Below are 22,461 nucleotides of genomic sequence, written 5' to 3'. Positions count from 1 at the left end.
ATACTTACCCGCTTTGAGTTTCTATGAACCTTCCAGATGTTTGTGGTGGCCATGAGAATGAGCTCGAAGACATTTAACTTTCCCAGGGCTCCAGCTGCTGCTCGGATGCCCACGGATGTTTGGGCAGGTCTGGCTGCCCCGCGGCCTGCCCCAAGCAATGACTGGGCGAGGAGGGATTCTGAGACAGGGCTGTTCCTGGGAGACACGGGGTCCTCTGCCAGTGACTTCAGGGCTCCCCAGAGGCTTTGCAGACCCTCTCACGCATTCTCGCTGCGGAAAACTCCCCCAGGAAGATCTTTTATGAATGCCCTCGTGTTGCTGTCTGCTTGTCGGAGGGCCCGGACTTAGCTCACATACTTGCCCACCGTCCCCAGACTTAGGGGGATGGCAGAAGTCCCGGGAGACCCACAGCAGCTGGGTTGGGGGCCAGGGGAACAGGAGTGGGGGACTCTGGCGAGGGACTGGGGTCCTTCCAAGTTCCTCGATGCCATTTCCCCAGAGACAGATGCTCCTTCCTGCCTTGTGCAGGGGTGAGGAGTGGTCTGTAAAGGGCTCAGAGCTCCCCGAGGCCTCCGTGGGGAACGAGGATGACAAGATCTTGAAGACAGGCCTGCCCCGCACGGGCTCACGAACGCCGCTGGTGCTCACGCTCCTGACCTGTGACCGTGGGTCAGAGCCCCTCCCTCTCCAGGGGTCGTTCGGAGCATGAAACGAGCAGGTGGATGTCGCACTTGGCGTATCGTCTGGCAAACAGGAAGGTCCCCACACGTGGTGGCAATTTAGGGTCCCAACTTCTGAAAAGTCGTTCACGTCCCGGAAAAGCCCCTGGATGCGCGTCTTTTGCTCCCGGAAGCTAGGAATGGGACGAGCGTGGAGGCAAAGGCTCCTTGAGTTTTCAGAACCTTCTAAGCCCTAGAAAGGTCGTCACGGGTGGGGTGGAGGAAGCTTGGTTTCATATCCTGTTGCCACAGCTGCTTCTTCGAGGGATGTTGAGCCAGTTGCACATCATCCCAGTGCCTCAGTTTGCTCATCCGTAAAATGGGCCCAATGATGGAATCCATCTCATAAGCGTGGTGGGGGGGTCCAAGGTGTGGTAAATACCAAGAGTTTAGCCCAGCGCCTGGAGCCCAGTGAGGGTTCGGTCAGGAAGATTAGAATCTATAATCCTTATTATTATCGTCATTTGTAGTAAGAACCCTTTGAGCTTAAGGCAACGCCGATCCCTGGGCCTGAGTCTTTCTTTGGACTGTGAGGGTAGAATCTGTGGGTGGCAGTCTTGGGTGACCTGAGGTGACCCAAGGATGCCTCTCTATCAGCGAGAGGCTCCGAAAAACCTAATTAACAGTGTGAGGTCAGGAACAGGTAGGTTTAGAGAATGGAGACATTTATATTTGCCCTCAGCAAATATAAAATGCTAAATAATAAATAGCTTTTATGCATCTGCTTAAATCACTCCTCATATTGATTTGGCTTAATGAGGCCACAGGGCCTCCAATGAATCAAGACGTATGTGCTCCATTCCATCACTCGAGAAATTTCCTCACGGTTCAAGACAGGCAGAAAGTTTTTGAGTCTAATTCTGAGCCCTTCCCTGACCGTTATCGGTTTTAAGAGACCTGGGCATTGCTTTGTCTTTATTTCGAATTCCACCGCTCGTCATTCTGAGTTATTTCTTCTCGTATAGGGTGTTAGACATGAACCTGGGGCCTCCCTGGTTTGCCTAGAAGGGAAACAGAAGGAATGAACGCTCAGGTGCACTACGATCTTGGACATCGGAAAGCACCTGGGACTGGTGGGGTGGCGTGGCTGGGCTCAAAGGCTGCCCAGGCCACAGTGGCTCAAACAAGGAACCAAACGAACCTCAACTAGAATTTAATAATAGTTACCAGTTATGGAATACGTAGGTGTGCCAAGCACAATGCCCACCGTTCCCTATGGATCGGTTTCGTTTACTTCTCTCTAGCAACCTGTGAAGTGGGTACAGTGACTCCCAGTGGGCCCAGATCGTGGTTATGAATCATAATTGGTTGAATCCCCCAGCTTTCTTTGAGTCCGGGAAGGTATGGAACACAGGTCTGTCCAAAAGGTTGGCTGCAAGAGCTTCTGGGAAAATAATTTATTCTGCCAGGAAAAGGGAGACAGATGCAGCGCTTTCCCCTTCCCTCCCCCTTTTTTTTCCTGCTGTGAATTTGGACGTGATGGCTGGAGCGGCAGCAGCCGTCTTGTCAAAACCTGGGTCAAGACATGGCTGGGCTGCTGAACCAGGACACGTAGCTGACCATCTCCACCATTCTCGTTATGTAAGAGAAATGAATTCCTATTGATTTAAGGCACTGCAGTGAGATATTCCAGTCCTTGAAGCTGCGTGTATTACTAATGATTCCAAACCTTTCACTCAAATGCCAAACGGAAGTCCCAATATTTATAGGCTAAAACTGACCCAGTCCCCCTTCCCTCAAAGATTTGTTCTGGAGCTTTCACCAACAAAGGGGCTACCTTACGGGCTGGCTCCATTGTGTATTTTCAGCATCTTTTCACTTAGTCAACCCCCCTTTTAACTCAGTTTTGTTAGCTCTAAATAGCTTGATCCCAGACATAATTCCATCATCCTGACGCACTTTATTTTCAGATTTGAGATTTCCTTTTGTTTTTTTTTTTCTGCCCCCCCCCGTCCCCCGTCCCTCCCTCCCCCAGGCCTTATTTGCTTTTTATTTCGATGAAAGTGATCCTTACATTGCTCTATCCCCCCAGCTCTTTTAGCTGTTCCGTTTCTTTTTTGTACGAGTCCCAGAAGTTTCCTGTCCTTTGTAGTCATTGGGGGGCGGGGAAAAACCCCTAATTCCTATATAGTCTTTACCATATGCTGGATGCTGTTGTAATTTGTTTACATATATTGACTCAGAGAATCTTCATAACACCCTTCGGGGTAAGTACAGTTATTTATCCCCGTCGTACAGAAGAGGAAGCTGATGCCCAGAGAGGGTAACTCACTTACCTGAGGACACACAGTAAAGATGTAGCCAGACCAAGTATCAAACTGGGCCGTTTTGTTGCCCTTCCAAAGCAGATTCTCAGCTAGAATGTCCTCTCCCCTCCACCCCCACCTCTTTGCCCGTCTCACTCCTGGTCATTGCTCTGTCTCTCTGGGGACTCCTCCATGGCACCACCACAGTGTGATTTAGATGCCCCCGCCGCGTGCATAAATTACCAGACACCGCAATCGCCGATTTCCTTGTGTGTCTCCCCCACCAGACTGTGAGCCCTATGGATAATATATGTCCCTAGTAAACAAGTAGTAGAAACACCAAAAAGGGGGCGCCTGGGTGGCTCAGTCGGTTAAGCGTCCGACTTCGGCTCAGGTCGTGATCTCACCGTTCGTGGGTTCGAGCCCCGCGTCGGGCTCTGTGCTGACAGCTCGGAGCCTGGATCCTGTTTCAGATTCTGTGTCTCCCTCTCTCTCTGCCCTTCCCCCGCTCGCACTCTGTCTCTGTATCTCTCAAAAATAAATCAACGTTAAAAAAATTAAAAACATTTTTAAATATATAAAATATGTAATAGACAAAATAATATAAAACTTATATAATAGATATAAATAACATGAATATAAAAATAAATAATATAAAACATATAAGCATATATAATAAACTAAAGAAAATATGCAAATATTATATATAACATACATAATGTATTATATATAATAGATTACATCAACACTAAGCACACTCACAGGGTTGTGCAGCCATCACCACTCTCCAACTCCAGAACTTTCCACCATCCCATTCAACATTAACATTGCATCCATTCAACACTAACACCCCACTCTCTTTCCCTCCAGCCCCTGGTAACCTCTCTTCTACTTTCTGTCGCCATGAACTTGCTAGCTCTCGGTCTCTCAGATAAGTGGGTTCATGCAGCATTTGTCCTTTGGTGACTGGCTTCTTTCACTTAACATCATGTCTGCAAGCTTCATCCACGTTGCAGCAGGTGCCAGGGTGTTATTTCTTTTTACAGCTCAATAATATTCCATCGCGTGGATAGTAGACCCCGTCTCGTTTATCCGTCCTTCCGTCAATGGACACGTTTCATCTGTTGGCCACTGTGAGCGATGCTGCTAAGGTCATCGGTGTTTGATTGTTTGAGTCTCTGCCGTCGGTTCTGCCGGGCATGTACCTGGGAGTGGACCTGTGGCGTCGCATGATCGTTGCACGTTTCACTCTTTGGGGACACGCCCAACTGTTTTCCCCAGTGGGCGCGCCATTTTACGCTCCCATTGGCAATGCATGAGTCTTCCCATCTCTCTCCATCCTCACCAACACTTGCTTTATTCTGTTTTGTGGCTGATAATAGCCTAGCCACCCTAGTGGGTGTGACGTGGGCATCTCCCTGTGGTTTTGACTTCCGTTTTCCTAACGACTGATGACACGCGCTGATTGGCCATTGGCCTGTGGCTGCATCTGCTTCTGCCTTCGCACGGCCTCTTCCCCGTGGATCAAGCCTCCTCTCCTGCCTCTTAGGAGGACGCCATCATCGGATTCGGGATCCGTCCTCATCCAGGATGACCTCACCTTGATCCTTGCCTTACTCACACCCACAAAGACCCCGTTTCCAAATAAGGGCAGAGTCACAGGCACCGTCAGTTAAGATTCAGACGCATCTTTCTGGGGGACACAATCCAACCCATTATACAGCTCCGTAGTCAAGATATAGAACCATCTTATCACCCCTCCTTCAAATTCCATTTTGTTTTGCCACTAAAAAGAAGGAAAAGAGAGCCACTCGTGTCCTTAACTGTGTTACCACCTTCTTCATCCATCGGATGATGGATTATACATACATCTTCTGCATATCGATAAATTTCAGATCAGAGTGCCCCCTCGTCATTGAAAAGAAATGCACCTCACAGATGGGAGTTTCTGGAAGGACTAGCACAGGTTATCCTGGACTCGAACCCTCAGAGCCAAGCCTGATGCCTCGCGCACAGTACAGCCGCGTCCACGTGTGTCCAGCGACGACACGAAGGAGTGAGCTTTGGGGGGGTGGGGGCAGGGAGCGCGAGGATGCTGCTTGGGGCTCCGGCGGGCCCGGGCTCGCTGTGTTTCCATGCCGCCCGCCCTCTGTCGGTGCCACGTGCACTTCCGGTCCCGCGTGGGACCAAGACGACCCGCTCCGCTGGTCTTCTCTAGAAACCTCCAGGCACTTTGCAGCCGGCTGCCTGGGAGATCAGCGGTGTGTTTCTCCTGCTTCGGCCTCACCCCCCACCCCCCCCCCACCTTTGAGGGCTTTCATTCCAGAAAGGGCTAAGTCAACTCCCTCCAGGTTTTATAAGCTGATAGAAGAGGGCTGTCAAATGCTTTTTATGGGCGAAGAAAGAGGAAGATGGTTCGTTTTGCAGACAGCGGGTTATTGAGTAATCACGTCTTTATAGACCCGCTGTGGGGCAGATCACGGCCCCACTGTCTCCTTTGATGTCAAAAGGCAGACGGCCCCATAAAGATCAGAACAAGCGAAGGTGAAAGGGGTCAGGGACAGAGCTGCCCCTTCGGGACATGCCCTCCTGTTGCCATGTGTTCTGTCTGGTTAGTCTGTGTATGGAGCAAGGGAGAGACAGACACAGGTGTGGACTGGTGGGGCCACCCCGGAGGGCGACATCGCTATTTATTCTCCCTAACTTCTACGGACTCACTCACTCATTCACCCACCGGTCCCTTCATCCACTCCCTTATCCATTCACTCACCCGTGATTCCACCCCTGCGTCCGCTGGTTCACCGATGAGTTCGATTCCTCCCTCATTCACTTGTTCCCTTACTTGGTCATTCGTGTCCTCACTCATTCAGTCCTGCGTGCATTCAAGTGCCGGGACGCTGCTTAGGGGCAATGCTCACACACATCTTTTTTCTGGGGCTCCGTTTATCCATTCGCTGAACACACATGAGTCGGGCGCCGACTATGCGTCATACACTGTGGCTCTCGTGGTGAGCATGACCAGAGTCCTGGGGAAGAAGGTCGGCAGACAGTTGTACCTACGGAACACGTGAGCCATCACTATGATAAGCATGGGCATGTGCAGTTGTTGGGGAGGGAGGGAGAGCCCCTAACAGGGCATCTGAGCTTGTCAGAGAAGCCTTCCCTGGTGGCTGGGATCTAATGGGTGAGAAGGAGTTGTCCAGGCCGAAGGAGTTGGTTGGTGATGGTGGTGGGGTGGGGGAGGGGTATATGGTGGGGAGAGAACATTCCAGGCAAGGTGAGCAAACCCTACACAGCGTCCATGGCAGGAGAGCTCGTGAAGCTTCCAGAACGAGCAGCGGTGCCCACGCCAGCCTGGCTGTTCTCCAACAAGCCCCATCCCGGATGTGCTGCCCAGAGCTGTGGCCGGGAAATCCCTGTTCAGACCTCGTTTCTGTTCCATCTCAAAGACAGCCTCCCGTTGCAGAAATAGAACGCTCTCCTGGCTCAGACACAGCCATCCGTTCAGAGAAAGCCAGGTGGGCACAGGTCTGGGGAAGCTCAGGTAAGCAGCCAGCCTGGTGGCCTGGAGAGGGCCTGTCTTTCCGAGCCGGAAGCTTCCAGAAAGCCGTTCCTTCCTACTCCTTTTCCTGCGAGGTTGGGAACCGGGCTGAGGGCCTGGGTTTTTCCCGGTCCCATCGGGAGACAAGCGTTTCAAATCAAGTCTCCCCTCTTCTCGCGTTTTAAAGATGGCGGCCCCTTCTGGAGGCTCCCGTCCCCCATGCTGATTTCCAGCTTCGAGACAAGCACCTTAATAAATGACTATTTGGCCGCCCAGCCTTTCTGCGTCTGTTTGGTTTCCTGCTGCAGCCTCCAGCTGGAGTCCCAAGGTGTCTTTCTTAAACGGGTGGAGACATAGCCCTTTCTGGTGTTTTCCTCCATGTATTTGCTGTGAGCTCTCAAAGCTCCACAAGGCAGCTCTCCTCTGGGGAAGAGGAGCCTTTCCAAAGTCTTTCCCTCTTTCTGTCAGGTCCAGGCCCTCCTGAGGTCCCCAGAGCGGCTGCTGGGACTGACGGGGAGGCCCCGGCCCCCTGCATCCCTCCTGCCTTGGGAGCTGGAGACCCAGGCGGCAGTAGGCCCTAGGAAGGGACAAGGGCCGAACAGGGGACGAAGAAGGGCTCAGTGACGTCGCAGGCCAAAGCACTTCAGCTGGGCTTCCAAGGAATCAATGCAACTGAGCTTCTGGGTGACAAGCAGAGGCCCCTGCTCATAATGGAGGTGGAGAGTCAGGTCAAAGGAACCATCTGTGGCTCCCGGCTGTGTCCCCGCTCTGTTCCCCACCGCCAGGCCCACTGCCTGAGACACCATGGCGGGGGGGGGGGGAGCCTGTCATTTACGGAGGGCCCGTCGTCAGTGCCCGGCAATCGGCCCCCAACCAAACAGAGCACGTCCCTGCCCCCATCACGCTTATGTTTAAGGACGAGCAACAGGCGGTCAGGGAAGGCTGGCCGGCTTAATAAGAGATGCTTGGTTAAGGTCCGAAGGGGCAGGGGAGCCACACGGACATCTGTGGGGGAAGCATCCTCGGCAGAAGGAGCAAACCATCCACCGGCCCGCAGGCAGGGCGGAGCACGCGGCTGCTTGAGCCGGGAATCGGGTTGAGTGAGTCCGCGAGGATCGACCGGTTGCGTGATCGCATCTACCTCTCACACAAGGATCGACAGGTTGCAGAAATGCACGAGGGTATGTCATTCTCCCAGTTCACGAAGCCGTGCTTTCGTCGTTGCCATTTCGTAGATGCAACACCAGAGGCACCAAAAACTTAAGTGACTTGCTCAGGGTTTCACAGCCAGTGAGGGGCACAGCCAGGACTCGAGCTCAGTCACCCAAGCGCCAGAGCCCGTGGTCAGGCGCCACCGCCTCCCGGAAGCTCTCCCCTGTGCTCCCCAAAGCTGGGTGAGAAGCCCCTGTGGGTTCAACCTCTCCGAGCCTCCATTTTCTCCAAGATGGGAACGATACAAACTATCCTTGCCTTAATTTAACACGCACAGCCATTGGCAAAACCAAACGCGATAAGCCGCAACATCAATTCCAGTACTGACGAATCCTGTTCTAGAAACGAGTTCCGACTGATTGAGCACCCAGGGGGAGCAAGTCTGTGCTTACTGGGTCTCAGGCACCGACCGAACAACTCCATGGGGCAGAGGGAAGGCTCAAGAAACTTGGAGTGAATTAATAGACATGATTTCGTTTGGTTCTTTTCTGTTTGTCCCACCGCGACTGTGTTATCAGTTCGCTCAGCTCCAGTGTGCACGGTAATAATATTTACCACCTAAGAGCTTGTAAGGCTGTTCTACAGCCACCCCGTTCCCCTCCTAGGAAGGAATAAGGTACCTGCGTCCTTTGTTGCCTTCCAGAGATACCCTGTGCAAAGAACTCACGCAAAGAATTTACATAGCTCCAAATATTTGTAATGCAAATGATGTCATACCATATACCCTCCTGCTTATAGCACGTGAGAATATGCCTCCGAGATGATGTCATTACAAGACACACAGACTCTGCTTTGTTCTTTTAAAGAGTTACCTCGTATCCTGTCCTCGAGGACCCTCGTATCCTCGAGGATCCTCGTATCCTCTCCCCAAATCCTTCCTGATTTTATCCTTTGCCGTTAAGCAGCGCTGTCCTGACTGTGATTACATACATACGAGGATGTTGGTTGGGACCTGAAGTCGTCCGTCCCTGTCCACGGTTTCGCTTTCCACGGGTTCAGTCGCTCGTGGTCAACCACCTTCTGGAAGCAGATGACCCTGGCAATCCATCAGAAGGTCGCTAGTGGCTTAATGCTGCATCACGATGTGTGCCTATGACATTCACCTGTTCCATCATATTACAAGGGGGTTTTGTCATCTCACGTCATCACAAGAAGGGTGAGTACCGTACATTAGGATATTTTGAGAGAGAGAGAGAGAGAGCACAGTTTTTATTACAGTATGTTGTTACGATTGTTCTATTTTATTCTTATTGTTGCGAACCGCTTACCGTACTTAATTAAATGAAAACTTTATCATAGGTATGTGTATGTAGGAAAACACATATCTGTATAGAGTTCAGTACTCTCTGTGGTCTCAAGCATCCACTGGGGGTCTTGGAAGGTATGCCCCACGGATAAGTGGGATACGTACGTTTCAGTTTTGGATAGACATTGCCAAATTGCATTTCCTAGAGGTTGTATCGATTTATACCACCCACCAGTAATAAATGAGAGAGCTTGTACCTCTACAAGCTTTAAAGGTCGCGTATTATCAAACTTAAAAAAATCACACTAGGAGATCTTGTTACACCTACCGTTTTTTGTAATATGCTTATTTTTCACTTAACGTTAATTTGCAAACATACTTATGTTTCAAGAAATATTTTCCAGGGGCGCCTGGGTGGCTCAGTCGGTTAAGCGTCCGGCTTCCGCTCAGGTCATGATCTCACGGCTTGTGGGTTCCAGCCCTGCATCGGGCTCCGTGCTGACGGCTCAGAGCCTGGAGCCTGCTTTGGATTCTGTGTCTCCCTCTCTCTCTGACCCTCTCCTGCTTGCTCTCTCTCTCTCTCTCTTTCTCAAAAATAAACATTAAAAAATTAAAAAAAGAAATATTTTCCAACAAAATAATTTTTAATAGCTTTACAATATTCCATTGCATGGACGTAGCATAGTTTATTCTATTGGGCCCCTATCATCAGATATTTAATGTTTTGAAAACTAAAAAAGAGTGATCAATTTGACTGTTAAAATTAAGAATCCTGCTCATCAACAGACACTTAAAGGTCTGTTGAACCACATTATAAACTGGGAGGTAAGAACCGCATTATCAACTGGGAGGAACCACATTAAAAGGTAAGAACCACATTATAAACTGGGAGGAACTAAATACCTATAACTAAGAAAGGAGAGTATTATCAAGCATATGTAAAGAGTTTCTAGAAATCAACAAGTATAGCTCAAAAACCGAATAGGCAAAATACTTAAACAGAGCTTTCAAATGAGGAAACATTTGGGGCTGATAACTTTATGAAGACATGTTGAACATCATTAACTATGAGGCAAACTTATGAAGAGATGTTGTATTTTCCACTCATTTGGCCAAAATTAGAAAAGAAATTCTGACAAGCCAAGGCTTAGGAAGGATGTCAAGTGCAAAGGAAATTCAACCTGGTGTGTCCACTTCAAAAAAAAAACAGTTTAGTTTATATCCTCATGTTGAAAATTCATACATCTTCTGTTCTAGTCATTTTTCTCTTGGATACATACCCAAGAAAAACGAGAATGCTCCCAAGTGCCGCTGTTTATTTTATGATTACTTTTCAGTTTATTTGTTTATTTTGAGGGAGACAGAGACAGCGAGCAGGGGAGGGGCAAAGAGAGAGGGAGAGAGAATCCTAAGCAGGCTCTGTGCTGTCAGCACAGAGCCTGATGCGGGGCTCGAACTCGTGAACCGTGAGATCACGACCTGAGCCAAAACCAAGAGGCGGACACTTAGCCGACGGAGCCGCCCAGGTGCCCCAACCACTGTTGGTAATAACAGCCAGAGGGGCGCCTGGGGGGCTCCGTCGGTAAGTGTCTCTGACTTCGGCTCAGGTCATGGTCTCGTGTTCGTGAGTTCGAGTCCCGCCTCGGGCTGTCTGCTGTCAGCACCGAGCCCGCTTCGGGTCCTCTGTCTCCCTCCCTCTCTCTCTCTGCCCCTCCCCCGCTCGCTTGTGCTCTCTCTTTCTCAAAAATAAACGTTAAAAAAAATTCGCTAGTGAACAATTCAGCGGCATTTAGTGTATTCACAATGTTGGGCAACACCACCTCTTTCTAGTTCCAAAACGTTCTCATCATCCCCAAAGGAAACCCGTATTCGTTAAGCACCCCAGATAATGAGTTTTTATTGGCTGTCTTCCCCTCTGCTGTGGTCTGGATGTGCGTGTCTCTCCCCGAGTTTGGACGTGTAAACCTAACCCCCCAGAGGCAATGGTATCAGGAGGTGACTAGGTCTTGGGGGGGGGGGGGCGGGCAAAGTGCTCATCGATTGGATTCTTCCTTTCTCACCAGGAAGAATCCAGCTTTCTGGCGCTTTGATCTTGGACTTCCCAGATTACAGAACTGTGAGAGAGAGGCATTTCTTTTTCTTTTTTAAATGTTTATTTATGTATTTATTTTTGAGAGAGAGAGAGAGAGAGAGAGAGAGAGAGCAGGTGCTCAGAGCAGGGTAGGGGCAGAGAGAGAGGGGGAGAGAAAGTCCCAAGCAGGCTCTGTGCTATAATCGCAGAGCCTGATGCAGGGCTTGAACTCACGAACCGTGAGATCATGACCTGAAATCAAGAGTTGGACGCTCACCCAACTGAGCCATCCAGGCACCCCAGAAAAAACATATGTAAAGAACTTACCCAATATTGTTGATGGTTTCTCCGGGTGATAGGAGAACAAAATGCCTGTTTTCTAATTTCTCATATCTAGGTGGATTGAATATTGTTAGTCTACAAAACCAACAGAGAGCCGAAAATGGTATATTACCCAAATCTACGTAATGGTGGTAAGATCTTTGATTTGTGTCCTTCGTCTCGGTTCTCGGAGTGTACCCCCGACCCGTCTCCGTCTCTCCGGGAGTGAGTGAATCCACAATATACTTTAAAGCATGTTGCTTTCATTCCACGGAATCCACATTGTATCACCGACCACACTTCTTCCTCGTCTTAAAAGCTCCTTGAAAAACATGTTCCCTTTCTGCTGGCTTCTTTGACCACTCTCTTGGCCAAGGCTAGGTCCTTCGGTCTAAATTTGCTTGCTCTCTCTCTCTCTCTTTTTAAAAGATCAGTTGCTATGAAACACGATGTTCATCTGTGACACAGATGAACGCTAACTAACGGCATTGTTGACCAGTGTGTAATTTGGTGACAGGGTTCTGGAACATTCTGTATGGTGGGGCATCTTCCGTCTGACATTTGAAAACCCAGAGATGCGGCAATTTTAGAAAATTGGAAGCATGAGTGGCAAACAGAGAACAAAAGGAAGAGAAGTCCTTGGCTTGGGCCATGGGGTTATTTTTCCTCACCTGGAATGTCCTGTCTGGAACAATTTCTTCTTCTTCTTCTTTTTTTAATGTTTTAATGTTTATTTTTGGGAGAAAGACAGAGCACCAGTAGGGGAGGGGCAGAGAGAGAGAGGGAGACACAGAATCCGAAGCAGGTCCAGGCTCCGAGCTGTCAGCACAGAGCCCGATGCGGGGCTCGAACTCACGAACCGTGAGATCATGACCTGAGTCGAAGTCGGACACTTAACCGACTGAGCCACCCAGGCGCCCCTTTTTGTATTTATTTAATTTTTTAATGTTTATTATTTTAGAGAGACAGACAGAGCATGAGCAGGGGAGGGGCAGAGAGAGAGAGGGAGACACAGAATCCGAAGCAGGTCCAGGCTCCGAGCTGTCAGCACAGAGCCCGACGCAGGGCTCGAACTCACCAACCGCGAGATCGTGACCTGAACTGAAGTTGGCTGCTCAACCGGGAGCCACCCAGGCGCCCCAGAACGATTTCTTCCTTATGTGTGTTTGGCACATGGTTACTCTTCTGGCTTGACCTCGCGATGGGCTTTAATGGTAAGGAAATTAGACATGACTGTATGTCTGTCTCTCTCTTCTATCATCATTCTGGTAAAAGATCCATAACACAAAATACAGCACTTTAATGATTTTAAATATACAGTTCAGCAGCAGTGAGTGCACTCACAATATTGACCATGGTCATCGCCCTCCGTCTCCAGCACTTTCTCCTCATCCCAAGCTGAAATCCTATACCCCTTAAACACTAACTTTCCATTTCCCTCTCGCCCAGCCCCTGGCAACCATCCCTCCTTGCTGTCTCCACGAATCTGACTGTTGCGGGTCATGGAAAAGGTATCATGCAATATTTGTCCTTTTGTGCCTGTCTGATTGCGCTTAGCGTCACGATGTCAAGGTGCATCCGTGTCGTAGCATGGGTTAGCATTTCCTTACTCTTTGAGGGCTGGTGAATGTCCCATTGTAGGTAGATATCACATTTTGTTTATCTGTTCATCATTTGGTGAGCATTTGGGTTGTTTCCACCTTGTGGCTGTAACAAAAAATGTTGCCAGAAACATGGAGGTACAAATGTCTGTTTGAGTCTCTGCTTTTGATTCTTTTGGGTTATGCACCCACAAGCGGACTTGCTGGGTCACGGGGTAATTCTGTGCTTAATTTCTTTTTATTTATTTATTTATTTATTTAAAAAAAAATTTTTTTTTCAACGTTTATTTATTTTGGGGACAGAGAGAGACAGAGCATGAACGGGGGAGGGTCAGAGAGAGAGGGAGACACAGAATCGGAAACAGGCTCCAGGCTCCGAGCCATCAGCCCAGAGCCCGACGCGGGGCTCGAACTCCCGGACCGCGAGATCGTGACCTGGCTGAAGTCGGACGCTTAACCGACTGCGCCACCCAGGCGCCCCAATTTCTTCTTTTTCTTCTTCTTTTTAACGTCTGTTCATGTTTGAGAGGCACAGAGAGACAGAGAGGGACAGAGCGTGAGCGGGGGAGGGGCGGAGAGGGAGGGCGACCCAGAATCTGAAGCAGGCTCCAGGCTCTGAGCTGTCAGCACAGAGCCCGACTCGGGGGCTCGAACCCACAGACCGTGAGATCGTGACCTGAGCTGAAGTCAGGTGCTTAACCGACTGAGCCCCCCAGGCGCCCCTACTTATTAGAACTCTTGATTGCGTTCTACTGGTTATACAAATTTCTTACCTTGTTTAGGAAATTCTTTTTTCTCTAAACCATACAAAAATATTTTTGAAAGCCCCTTCTCTTTCTTTCTTTCTTTCTTTTTTTTTTTTGCATAAAACTTGGAACAGAAAGTACTTGTTGCCTGTGTGCAAAGAATAAAAGAAACATATATCTCTGATTCCCTGATGTTGTTTTCCTTTGAAAATTTTTCCCAGTTCAACTCCTAACACCTGTTAATTGCACAGGGAGGACTGATTCGAAGCAGCTGTAATTCTCAGTCCATTCCACACAGTTGACCCTTGAACGTCATGGGAGTTAGGGGCCCTGACACCCTGCAGGTCAAAAATCTGCATTTAACTTTTGACTGCCCCCAGATGTAACCAAATGGCCTACTACTGACCAAAAGTCTTACCAATAATAGGAACAGTCAAATAACACATATTTTGTATGTGATGGGTATTATATGCTCTATTCTTACGATAAAGTAACCTGGAGACAGAAAATGTTATTTAGAAAACCCTGGGGAAGAGAAAAATACGTTTACAGTGCTGCACTGCATTTACTGAAAAAAAAAAAAAATCTGTGTATAAATGGAACCAGCATAAACCTATGTTATTCGAGGGCCAACTATGAATTCTTTAAAACTTGCCCGTTCGTAACATCACTGTGACGTGATCTGGCCAAAAGGAAACCATCCTCGAATTAATCAAGGCTTGAAGAAATTCAACTGTAATTTGCAGAAAATACGGAGGACAGAGGAACATGCTAAAATGGCACCATGGGGAACACCTGCAAAATTCCAGATTGCGGATATTTTCCAGAACGAACGATTTACGGCAGATGGAATAATGGCCCCCTGAATATTTCCACATCCTAATCCCTGGAACTTGTGAGTATAGTAAGGAACACGGCAAGACGGAATAAGAGAGGGGAAGAGATTAAAGTCGGTAATCAGCTGACCTTCAGGTGGGAAGATTCTCTTGGGTTATCTGGGTGGGTCCAGTGTCCTAAGTGAAGGAGGGAGGGAGAGTCAGTTTCGGGGTGAAGCGATGTGAGGACGATGGCTGGCTTTGAGGATGAGGAAGGGGGTCATGAGCCCAGGGACCCCGATGGGCTTGGAAAAGGCAAGAAAACAGATTCTCCCCAGAAGGATCTTCCAGAAGGAGCACAGACCCAGGAACACCTTGGTCTGAACCCACTGAGACCCATGCCGGATTTCTGATCTCGTAACCGTAAGCTAACGCGTTTGTGTTAATTGAAGGCAGAAATGGGAAACAAAAAATGACTTCAAATGTGCTTCAACAAAGAAAATCCACGTTAAAAATGGAGATTGGAGGGGCGCCTGGGGGCCTCAGTCGGTTGAGCCTCCGACTTCGGCTCAGGTCACCATCTCGCGGTCCGTGAGTTCGAGTCCCGCGTCGGGCTCTGTGCCGACGGCTCGGAGCCTGGAGCCTGCTTCCGATTCTGGGTCTCCGTCTCTCGCTGCCCCTCCCCCGCTTGCGCTCTGTCACTCTCAAAAAATAAAAAAACATTAAGAAGTTTAGAGAAAATGGAGATTGTAGTTGATAGAGTCAGCACCTCCCCGTGTGGGCTGCCCTGGAGGTCAGTTTCAATTACACGCCAATGATTTCTGTGTCCCGTCTCTGTCTGGGGGTCCGCCCTGGCTGTTGAACTGTGCTGTCTCTGCCCAAGGGGTAGGTGGGAAGGGCTGGGGTATGAATGCCCCAGGAGCAACCTTCAGAGTAGAGGATATGGGAGGGGGTGGGTACCTGCTCCCATTCTCAGAGGTCCCCGGGGTACTGAGCCCCCGCTGCCCCGAATGGCTACGTTTTCTTAATATGCACTTTACTGGCCCTTGTGCCTTTTGGGGGGTCATTTCTGCACACACTCCCTCGCCGTGCTTCCTGGGGTCACCTCCAAAGTCAACTGTTTGCCCCCAGATCCGTGTCTCTGGGTCTGCTCCTCTAGGAACGCATGTAGACACAGAGGGAAACCCAGAGATTGAGAGAGATTTTAAGAGACACCTCAGCCTGTCACCGCCTGTGCCTGGAATTATCAGAAACTATAATTATTTGGATCCTGATTCAAACACATTTTTAAAATGAGAACAAAAAACAAACCCACCAACCCAAAACACCAACAGCCCCATGAATGACATAGATGAGGCAAGCAGAAACTTGAACTCTAGGCAGGACATTCGATAATCTCAAGAAATTATTGTTAAATTGTTAAATTTAGGGGTGTGATCATGGTATTGTGGTTATGTTCAAACAAGTTCTTACCTTTTAGAGGTACGTTCTGGAATATGTACAAATGAGTTGGTAATGGGTCTGATGTTTGGGATTTGGTTCAAGACGATGCAAGAGATGTAGAAAGGGCTCTCACGAGCCGTGAGATCGCGACCTGAGCCGAAGTCGGCCACGCAACCGACTGAGCCACCCCGGTGCCCCTCTTCAATTTTCAAAGCAGCGACGGTTGGTGGGGTCTTTTTCCCATCAGGTGGGATGTCATGTATAGAGAAAGCAGGAATAGCGTTGAGCTGATAACTGTTGAAGCTAGGAGGTACTCCTTCCCTGACTTTTCCTCCTTCGGTATCTGCTGGAAATTTCGAGAATTAAAACCTGCCCACTCGAATCAGATTATGAGTTGACTGTTGAGCCATGAGTTAACGGCATGGACTCGTGGGCTGTGAGGTCACGGCAGCCTGGGTTTGAGTCTGACCCGCTGACTGACTTAGCTGGTGGGTTCTATGGGGGGCTGGGACAAGGCGGGGTTGGGGGGAGGAGGGACCAGGGCGCTGGGGGCAGAGAGAGGAATTGGGAGGGAGGTAATTCCAGACAAAGGAAGCTTGGTGAGTAAAGATACCAAAATAACAGCAGACCAGAGGAACAGGGCTTGAGGCAGGGAGACTGGTTTTGAGTCCGATTCAAGATCATGTATAATGAATAAATACAGATAATTTAAATATATGTGATATATATCATTTATACACAAATCCATAACTTAAAAACCGTCAATTTTCATTGTATTTATAAATATATATATATATGGGTATACTTATATAATATATATTATTTAAATATGAATTTATTACATTATTTAAATATAAATGTATATTATATATTACTTATTTATATATTTATCGTTATATATTATTTAAGTCTATCTATTTGTCTATCCGTGGAGAGAATGAAATGGAATGAAAGAGATTTTAAGGAATTGGCTCATGTGATTTGGGGCGCTGGTCAGTTCAAAGTTTTTAGGGTAGGCCAGCAGGCTGGCTGGAGACACAGGGAAAAGTTGGTGTTGCAGCTCGAGTCTGAAGGCAGTCTGGAGCCAAGTTCCTCCTTCCTGGAGGGACCAGAGTCTTTTAAATCTTAAGGCCTTCACCTGATGGGGCAAGGCCCACCCACATTATGCCAATGAACCCACTCCATCTGCTGATTTAATTTTTTTTTTTCAACGTTTTATTTTATTTTTGGGACAGAGAGAGACAGAGCATGAACGGGGCAGGGGCAGAGAGAGAGAGGGAGACACAGAATCGGAAACAGGCTCCAGGCTCCAAGCCATCAGCCCAGAGCCCGACGCGGGGCTCGAACTCACGGACCGCGAGATCGTGACCTGGCTGAAGTCGGACGCTTAACCGACTGCGCCAGCCAGGCGCCCCATGCTGATTTAAATGTCAATCTCGTCTCTGAAAATGCCTTCTCAGGGACATCGGGACTGATGTTTGACCAAATATCTGGGTGCCGTGGCCTAGCCAAGTCGATGCATAAAATTAACCATGCCCGCGACCGATGCCGTGCTCCAGACAAGATGTGCTAAGGGCCTTAACCAAGACGTGGGCAGTGAAAACGTAGAGGAGGGGACAGATGGGAGCACTCCTGAGGTGGTGGGATTGACGGCACTGGCGTGGGGGATGATGAGTAGTGTCGGTTTCTAGCATGGGTGCTGGGGGACAGGGGGGTAATACTTAGCAAGCTGGGAAGAAAGACGAGTCTAGGTTCCTCCCAGGTGATTACAGAACGGCTCCTAGGTTCCTGGCACCGTGCCGGGTTCTTGGGAGAGGCAGCTCCGCACGTCGGAAGTGGGTCTCCCTGGGCGAAAATCAAGGCGTCAGCGGGAGGTTCTCCCAAGCGCTTTGAAGCTTCCTTCTGGAGGTTCTAGGGAAGAATCTGTTTGCTTGCGTTTTCCAGCTTCTTGAGGCAGCATGACCCCCTTCAGGTTTCTTTTCTTTTTTTCTTTTTAATATTTATTTATTTTTGAGGGAGACAGAGCATGAGCAGGGGAGGGGCAGAGAGAGAGGGAGACCCAGAATCCGAAACAGGCTCCAGGCTCTGAGCTGCCCCACACGGAGCCCGACGCGGGGCTCGAACTCACGAGCCGTGAGATCGCGCCCTGAGCCGAAGTCGGCCGCCCAACCGACTGAGCCACCCCGGTGCCCCTCTTCAATTTTCAAAGCAGCGACGGTTGGTAGGGTCTTTTTCCCATCAGGTGACTCTGACCCTGACTCTTCTCCCTCCCTCCCTCCCTCCCCCTCCCTCCTGATTTACATTGGCCCCCACCCAGATAAACCAGGGTAGTCTCCCTACCTTAGGGTCAACTGAGCAAGGAGCTTAATTCCATCAGCTACCGGAACCCCCCGCCTCGCATGGGACATAACGTAGTCACAGGTTCTGGGGATTGGGATGTGGACATGTTTAGGGGTGCCCAGCACACCCCTCTAATTTTCTCGTTGTTCCCATAACACCTGCAGTTATGATGTGGGCAGTAGGAAGAGAGGAGGGAAGAAGGAAGGACCCACAATGTGTAGGAAGAAACTTCCTCTATAGGTCACACCAGAATGGTGGCGTCATTGCCTAAAGCAGCCAACTTGGCTTGAAGGGTCCATTTATCTCCTGCTTCTCAAAGCCCGGAGTCCAACTTCGGCTCAGGTCACGATCTCGCAGTCCGCGAGTTCGAGCCCCGCGTCGGGCTCTGTGCGGACAGCTTAGAGCCTGGAGCCTGCTTCCGATTCTGTGTCTCCCTCTCTCTCTGCCCCTCCTCCTCTCTCTCCCTCAAAAATAGACAAATATTTAAAAAAAAAAACGCAGAAAGGAGAAAGAAGGGCGTGTCAGGGTGTGCAGTGGGAGGGGTTAATGAAGTCTGTGGGTTTCAGGTTAAGACACACCTGAGCTTCCAGCCCCGCTGCACCCCCTCAAGAGCGGTGTGGACTTAGCAGGTCCCCCACCCACAGCCCCACCTCGTCGTCTGTCTGTAACCATGGGTGTGGCACCGTCTGTCGCATGGATTGAACAAGGTAGTCATTTGCTAAGCCCTCTGCACGGTGAGTGCTGCTTACAGTAGGTGCTCAATGAATTCTCATGCTTGTTGCGTTATTGAAATTACCGGCTTCCCGGCCCCGCTTAAAATTCACCTCCTCAATCAAGAACTCTTTCCGGGGGCCCTGTTCTGACCACGACTTAGCTCTGTGATGTTCCAGAGCAGTCTGTGCTCAGATCGCAGGCTGGAGGACGTTTCAGAGTCGGCGTGTTCCCAGAGAGCAGGGACCAGGGCTGCTGGTGTAGGTCTAGGACTCGCGTGGGCAGGGGTTGGGCAAATTCCCGGACAGAGATCGTGGTCGGTGTGCATGGCTCGTGGGCCCCGCTCATCCGAGGTCCGTTTTGCATGTTTTCCACATTTTAGGAGAGACGATGCGAACGGGGCTTTGGACCCCTTGGTCCGTAACAGGGACACTCCTACAGCCGTAGGTACTTCGCCTAAGGCACTGCCAGGAACACTTAACATTAGTTTGGTTAGTACCTGGCTGCCAGAATAACCTCTAAACTCAAGCCCGGCCATCTCAGTCCCCCTGCCCTGTGGCTCCCCTCTGCCCACAGGACAACCCAAGCTCGTTCACCGTGACTTGCAGGGTCCTCCCTGACCAGTCTCCCACAAGTCTGAGTTTCCTGGAATGCACCATTTTCTCACTCACCTCCGGACGCTCTCTGGCCGACCCTCCCTGCCCTTAGCACGGTGCTCCCCCCGGTCTTTGGCCAACTCCAATCATTTTTTGCTTCAACCAAAACGTCACCTCCTCCTGGAAGCCTTCCGTGATACCTCCAGGCTAGGTGCTCCTCCTCTGCCCTCCAGATGGCCCTGAGCCCTCTTTTTCCCAGAGCTCACCACAGGGCGTTACAGCGGCCTCATCCTTGTCTGTCTCCGGGGGACCCAGGTGACTCCTGCAGGTAGAGGCCGGGTCTCTTTTATTCACCGTTGTAACCGTAGTGCCTGTACTAGTTTCCCGGGACTGCCGTAACAAAGTGCCCCAAAACCCGGGGGGCCTAAAACAATGGCAATGCATTCTCTCATGGCTCAGGGGGGGCCAGACGTCTCAAACCACGGCGTCAGAAGGGCTGGTTCCTTCTTGCCAGCTCAGACGGAGGGTCTGTTCCATGCACAACCCTCCCCGCCCCACCCCCAGCTTCCGGCATGTCTTGGCTGCATCACCCCAATGTTGGCTTCTGTCCTCCCATGGCCTCTTCCCTGCCCGTCCTCTCCTCTTCTTAGAAGGATGCCGGTCCCAGATTTAGGGCCACCCTAACCCGGTACGACCCCATCCTGACTTGACTACAGCTGCAGTCCGACTACTCCCAGAGAAGGCCGCGTTCACCGGGACCCGGGCTTAGGATTGGGACTTAGCCCTTTGGGGGACCCAATTCAACCCACGACAGTGCCTGCCACACCTGCTCACGGTACGTATTTGATGAAGGAATGACTGCGTGGGGAAGCACAGGACGGTGGCTTGTCTGGGAGTCCCCGTTTTCGTGGGAAGTGTCAGGTGCATGTTGGTCTATGAAAGGCACAAACCCGCTCAACCTCCCTGCACAGCCCTGTGCTGTGGGGGTGGGAGGCGTGGTGGCCTCCAGGGGGACCCTGGGCAGGAGCTATTCTGCGCACACACACACACACACACCAAGCTGTCCCCCAGGGCCACGCTGCGGTGGGGCCCAGGCACTGTTTTATTAGTTGTGATCTACTGTGGTTAATTCCCTTAATCTAGACTTGCTTTTCCATAAAGCCCAGACCTCAGGTATTGGATTTCCCTGATCAAAGGGCAGCGTGTGGGGGGCGCTGCCCAGGAGGGCTCGGCGAGGCTCGTAAACGCGGAGGCCCAAGACACGACACACACCCTCCCAAAGATGGGCCGATCGATGGCTGGAGCGATCCCGTGTGAAATATTACCGTTGCTTCTACGCCGCCTCTGGGATTTACGGCTGGGTATTAATCTGCCCTGCTTAATGCATTGACCTTTGACATCCGGCACTTTAGGGAATGGCGCTGGGGAGGCCAGAAGCTAATTCCACGGATTAAAGCAGAAGGAGCCCCCAGCATTTGGAAGTGTCAGGGACAGTTTAAGCACTAGCAAAATGTGTGTGGCACTCCCCGTGGTGGGGGCTGGGCGCGCCTGGGGTTAGTCTCCCGCGAAAAGAGAGGGAAGCTCCTTTTGCCAAATGCAGAGGTTTCCCTGCCTCGTGCAGGCCTACACCGGCCTACCTACTCTCTCTTCTGAGTTCCAGGACTCTGCACGAGTGTGTCTTCCCCCCGAAATGCCCTTCCTTCACACACCCCCGCCTTGGATGTCACCTCCTCCGGGGAGACCTCCTAACCCCCGAGTCTTGCTAATGCCCTCGTCGCGAAGCTGAGGCGGTCTCCGCGTCGTCGTGGTGATTTTTCTAGCCTTGCTCACCTCGCGCACTGTAGGTCGCTTGAAGGCGTGAGCTGAATCGTTGCCCTCATCGACTATACACGGAGAGCCCCTCCCGTGGAAAACACTCGGTGGGTGTTTCTTACACGAGTGGGTTAAGAGAAACTCAGCAACAACCCGGAGGGTGGTTGATGGTTTTTAGCGAACATGAACGCACGTTCATGTCTGTTGTGTGTGTGATTTTCTCATTTTTTTATTTACAAAATTGCTTTTAATGTTTATTTATTTTTGAGAGAGAAAGAGAGAGCGAGCACGAGCTGGGGAGGGGCAGAGTGAGAGAGACACAGAATCGGAAGCAGGCTCCAGGTTCCGAGCTGTCAGCCCAGAGCCCGACGCGGGGCACGAACTCACAGACCGTGAGATCGTGACCTGAGCTGAAGTCGGACGCTCAACCGACTGAGCCACCCAGGCGCCCCTGTGTGTATGACTTTCCTTTCCTTTTTTTTTTTTTTTTAAATGGAGGGTGGCGATGAGGTATTAAACCATGAAAAGATATGGAGAAAATGTCGGTGGATATAGCTAAGTGGTCAAGTCAATGTGAAAAGGCTGAATAGTGTATGATTGTGACCATATGACATTTTTAAAAAGGCAAAGCTATAGGGACAGTGAAAAGACCAGCGGTGGGCAGGGAGGGTGGGCAGAGGGAGGGATTAGCAGAGCACAGAGGGTTTTAAGGGCAGCGAAACCATTCTGTGTGATGCTGTAAATGCTGGATATTCCTCATTATACATTTGTCAAAGCCCATAGAATATACACTGCCAAGTGTGAGCCCTAATGTAAACAATGCCCTTTCATTACTAAGAACATCTCAATATTGGTTCATCAATTGTGACGAACGTACCACACGAGCGGAAGCTGTTTATAGTAGGGTAAACTGAGGTGGGATGTGGGGGGGGCGTGGAGGGGGGTCGGGGAACTCTCTGTCCTTTCTGGACAATGTTTCTACAAATCTCGAGTCGCCCTGTGAAATAAAGACTATTGCCAAAAAAAAAAAAAAAAGCAGGA

The sequence above is a fragment of the Prionailurus viverrinus genome, chromosome D3 (genome assembly GCF_022837055.1).
Source record: "Prionailurus viverrinus isolate Anna chromosome D3, UM_Priviv_1.0, whole genome shotgun sequence".
NCBI classification, from domain to species: domain Eukaryota; kingdom Metazoa; phylum Chordata; class Mammalia; order Carnivora; family Felidae; genus Prionailurus; species Prionailurus viverrinus.
The sequence above is the reverse complement of the archived record's forward strand: the minus strand, read 5'-3'. Positions refer to the sequence as shown.